The sequence below is a fragment of the Podarcis liolepis genome, assembly GCF_965112155.1.
Source record: "Podarcis liolepis genome assembly, chromosome: 1".
NCBI classification, from domain to species: Eukaryota; Metazoa; Chordata; class Lepidosauria; order Squamata; family Lacertidae; genus Podarcis; species Podarcis liolepis.
In genome coordinates, this window is record NC_139554.1 from 97687924 (window position 1) to 97693735 (window position 5812).

Sequence of the window (5812 nt, forward strand, 5' to 3'; positions counted from 1 at the left end):
AGGAAGCTGAGGACGCAAACAACAGTGGACAGTTATAACTTTGAAGTCACTAGTCTATGGTTTATTTAATAAAATGAACAAACAAACAAACAAACAAACAAACAAACAGCAGCTTGTTTTTTGCAATTCCAAGGTGACCCAAAGGAGTGCTTGAACAGATGAAATAGTTCAGGCATTTCTTAGAGGAGGCTATGGCGCTTGAATTAAGTAATGATACATGGAGAGTGCCCACAGTGGCATGGAAGTAGATTGAAATGAGTAACATAAACGTTATGAGGAAAACCCTATTAGTAGCACTTGTGGGTCTCCAATGTGGAGCAGAAAGAGTAGGAGGCTTTCAATTGACTTACCACCTGTTCCTCCTATCAAGGAATAACTCCTTATTTAATATTAATCTTTAGGGTACTTCCAGACAGTCATTATTTTGGGATGGGATTTAATAACATATTGGCAAAAAAAGAAAAGAAAAGATATGGAGCTCTTATGCAACAAACACACTTTCTCAAAAGATCAGACTTTTTGCAATAAGGAAAGTCACAGGAAAATGCAGTGGAAGTGTGGGATAACCCATGCTTTGGTACCACATTGTCGAGCCTCCCTGCAAGCAAATTGGGATGCTTAATAAACAGAAAATTTGGAAGAGAGAGGCTTTAGTATTCCTAAATACAGGCACTCCCCTTTTCGCCTCCATTCTGCCCTCTTCCAGGTCCAAAAGGACCCGGGTGTCAGTGATTGCACATCAATTGGACACATCTAAAATGGCCGCCACCTGTATAGAACTAGTGTTGTGATGGTAAGCATAGCCTTTTTGTTTTTCTAAGAAGGTGCCTAAGCAAGTTCATTCATCACTCTTGCTCTTTCCTTGGAATCTCTTATCTCTATGTGAAATATACTCGGAGTTGAGTATTGATTTCATGCTCTTTATTTCAGCTCATGGCAAACAGGGAGTGAGCCTTCCCAAAAACCTCTGGCTATATATACATTATTTACACAATTAGTCCCACGTGATCAGCTGATTCAACTCCCCTCCTGGAGCCGGATTGGGCTGCTGCTGCAGGCCAATCAGGTTGTTGATTCACTTCCTCCTGGAGCCGGATTGGGCGGCTCCTGCAGACCAATCAGGATGCTACCTTCTAGGATCCTACTTGCCTATTGTTCTAGGATCCAAGCTCAGTACATAACACTATGGATGAAGCGCAAGCTTTGCAAATAAATATTTCTGGCACATTAACCAAACCATGCAATCGTAAGGCAGAACAAACTGGGGGTGCTCCCAGACTGCCACTATTTTATGCATTGGATTCTATAAAAGCAAATTCAGGTCACACAATTAATCCAGATTTGAAATGCTTGCACAACCAGCCCCCTTCCAAAACTAATGGGCTTTTTCTGGTAAGGAAAGTGATACACTAGAAAATACACTAGAAAGTATGGGGTAACCACTGCTTGACATGACATTGTATAACCTCTCTGCAAGCTTTACACAGACAAATCACAATGAATACTCAATAAGCAGGTCATCTGGAAGCAACACAATCTACTAGATGGCAATTGTGAATCCATGTTCAAATTGCCACTCACCCATGAAGCTCACCTCATGACCCTGGGCCAGCCACCTTCTCTCAGCCTGACCTACATCTCATGACTGTTGTGAGGATAAAATTGTGAGGAGGAAAACCAGGAAAGATGGAATATAAATCTAAGGGGGGGGGGAGAAAGAGTATTGATTTGGGAGTGTGTCTAAGGTCTTATATTTAATATTCAACCCCTTATCATTCCATGTCAAGGCAGCTTAATTTTGTTTGTGCTGCATTTTCTGGCAATACTTTCTCAATCATCTTTTTCCCATCAGGTTTTTCACTTTTATTCAAGTTCATATCCTAAGAAGCAACAGTATAGAAAGAAACACATGTCCATATGTCTTGACTTTTGCCTAAGAGTAAAAAACAAATGTGTAAGAGAAGCAGAAGATCTCACAATGCAAGATCTCTGAACATTTTATTAAGATGGTGTGATAATTATGTACTATTCAATACCTGAAATTACTTTGTTTCAGTGCCAGGTAACTTTTTCTTATTAAACTGAGGCATTAATTGGTCATTTCAGCACCTGCTGATAATGGATGCTACAGACATTGTTCACATGTTAATAAGAGCAGATCACACATTAAAAGAACTGTTGAAAAATGATCCACAGGTGGTACTTGACTCCAAATGAACTAGCTAAAATGTTTAGATCTAAAAGTGACCTATGCTGGAAAAGTAAAGAAACAAATGGCACATTTTATCATTCATGGTGGTCTTGCAGAATACTGTAATTAAAGGATTGTGGGAGATGGTTCATAGCGAACTTAAGAAAATGTTTAAGAGAACGTTTCCTAAAAACCCAGAAGCTTTCCTTCTGGGAATAATAACAATGGAAATCCCCCCAAAAAATCACTCTACATTAGGGATGGATGTGACTACAGCAGCCCAAACTCTGGTAGCACAAAAGTGGAGAACAGATGCAGTACCATCACAAGAAGAATGGCATCTTAAAATATCAGATTATGTAGAACTTGCCAGCATGACAAATGGATTAAGAAATAAAGATGATGAACTAAAAGAAGACTGGACATTATATATAGGTTATATGGAAAAATACTATAACAAAAAAGAAGTAACAGACTGTAAAAATAATCAGCAGTAGACATGACAAAGTGGGATAGTGTATGGTATGGAAAACAATTTAGTAGAGTAAGAAAACACAGTTTGAAAGATATCAGATAGGGAACCAGGGAAAGAGTGGAAGGGGAGTTAAAGTCAAGATATATAAGAGTATACTGTATAACTGACTTTCATACATGAGGGTTCTAGTCTCATGAGGATACTGCCTTTGATGCCTGCTATTTAATTTACACTTGTTTTCAATGTATTTATTTATTTTATCTATTTATTAGATTTATATAGCACCATTCATCATAAGCTCTCAGGGCGGTACACAGAAACATGTAGAAACATGAAATAAACTAAACTCCAACTCCCATCAGCCCCAACAAACAAGAATAATGTTCAAGGATGATGGGAGTTTCTGTCGGATGATGTATGGAGGGCACCATATTGGCTACCACTGCTGTAGCATGTAAACACCCTGAATATCAGTTTTTGGAAGCTGCAGTAATGGAAAATGTGTTGTTGCGCGCATGTCCTGCTTATGGGCTTCTCATAAGCTAGGGTTGCCATATTTGAAAAAAAGGGGAAATCTGAACACAAAAGTTGAGCCTTTTTTTTGCCAAATCTTAAAAAAGAGCTTTTTGAGCTATTTTTAAAAATGGAATTCACCCAAATCCACACTGCCAACATGGGTTGCCATACGCCTGGATTTTCCCAGACATTTCAGTGATTTCTACCTGTACACTGTTTCTGATGGCCTAATTCTGGCTATGTCTGGGAAGTTTCGGACGTATGGGAACCCTACATAAGCATCTCATTGGCCACCAAATGAACAGGATGCTGGACTAGATGGGCCACTGGTCAGTCTAGCAGGCCTATTCTTATGTTCTTAAGAAAACAGTTGATGCTGAAATGCTTGGGTTTCCAACATAATAGGATATGATAAAAACATGGAATTTGGTGTCACACTATTACAAATGTTCTACTTGTGCAAATGTGCAGCTTTCCAGATGGAATGAACATGCTCTGTCCCTGTGCACCGCTTGGCAGGAGGTGTGTGAGTGCTCTTCCCAATCCTCCAAGCCAATTTTGTGGGGCACTGGTCGGGAAGAGGGAGGCTGCCATGTTGTACAAGCAGAAGTGCTTGTAGGGCTCCCTAGGTGAATCCTGCCCTATGTGCTCTGTGTATGGTTTTTTAAAAATAATTTTAATACAATTTTAGTGGAGGTTATGATTTTATGAAGCTTATTTATTTTTGTTTGCGACTTTCATTTGTTTTTACTTTACCCCCCTTCACATTTGGCCTTTAAAGCCTTGCTTGTAAAAGTTACTGATGCTTACTCACTTCTGAGAAATGGAAGATAAAGGGGAAAAAGACAGTGCAGATGGGCAACAGACTGCTAGAGCACCCAGGGCATGAGAATTTTGGTAGCCCTGGGAGACAAAGCAAGCACATATTTTGTACCCTAAAGTAGCACACCATCTATAAATACATTTTGTATGTTGATAGACATGCACAGCTGAAATGAGTGTGTTTAAAAAATCATGTTTTTTTTTTTAATGGAAGCAGTTTCCACTGTGAGTCCTCAGAGTTGAGAGACCAAATGAATTGGTCATGAAACAAGTGGTGATGGAGCTCAAATGTGGCAAGAATTTATGCCAGCTTCCCAGTTTTACACCCCATTCAGTTGGATGGAGGTTCTGAAAATGGATGGCTTTACTTGCTTTATTGACTAATATTACACAAGCATCTATAGCCAAATGAAAACCTCTACTATAGTTACTGGCGTTGTGGGGAGAGAGACCTGACTCTTACTTTCCATAAAATTGCGCCCTCTTCTACTTCTGTCTGCTGCTTTTCTCTCAGAGCTGATTCAAGAAACTGAAAGAAAAGGTTGAGTGCCTTGTACTTTTGCTTCCCCCGTTTCTACAGTAACATATGAAGTGGTGCTTATAAATCTCGCTTCACATTTACAAGTGGAAGCAAGCAAACAAGCAAGAACATGACTCTTTGTGCTTCTGCTTCTCACATTTAACATTTGAACCATTCCAAGGACCAAACTAGATGTCTACTTCAACAGGACTGCTGCAAAAAAAAAAAAAAAAGGAAGCTGTGTGTTTAAGCTCCCGTTTTTATCAGCAGCTGCATTAGTGACCCTCTGACACAAAGAAAAGAACAGATCCATGTCAGAGTCAGCATAGATTAGAAGATTTTGATGTGCGGTCACAATCTACTTACTGTAACAGCATACCTTCCAATTTTTCGGGAGGGTAAATCGGGATGCACACACCCTGCACCATACGCCCCCCTGCCCCCCCGCCTTAGCTTCTGTGGCTCGGACCATGGCAACCTGAGGCCTACCTGCATGGCTAATCTCAATGCCAACACTGTCCCCCCTCTGCTGCCACCACGGCCTCTGCCTCAACACCACTGTGGCCATGGCCTTTGCTGTTGCCACCATGGCTGTCACCATACTTCCGGAAGCTGGCGCCCCCTCAGGCCTGAGGTTCCACATCCCTGATTTAAAGAATAGCAATGGATCTGGCAAATTCGGGAAATGGTTTTTAAAACCGTCATTTTGAACATCCCTGCAATTCTTGAATGGGCATGGGACCCACAAAGTGGTCCTCAGCATGTTGCCATCAACTTTGGGAAGGAGCAAAAAAGCAATGAGCACTAGGCTCAAATGGCATAGTAAAGATGGCGATTCAAAACTGTGAAACCACCTCACATGAGGAGCAACTCATATGAAGTGGCATCCACATGAGTGTGTCCACAATTTAGTTCCTCGGGTAACTGCTGGTGGGGAATTTTACTAAATGTAAACAAAGTCTCTTTCTAGCTGGATCCTTGGAGATTTCTGTAAAGTTCCTATAACTGCTTAAATATTCTGATGTGTTCAAAAAATTCTGCCTGGGCAGCAGAATTTTACAAGGTGTGTGTGGGGGGGGTCATATTCTGTTATGAAAGTAAGCACATTTTGTTTTTTTAAATTAAATGCCTGCAGCTGAATTCTCTCCATACAGTAATATAAAAATGTAATATTTTCAGATTTACATTAGTGAAAATGAAAGCACTTGAGTTTTCAGTCCTACTCAGAACTGCTCCTGCTTCTTTCCTGAGCAGGAATACCCTGCTTGCCAAGACACTGATTTTGTGG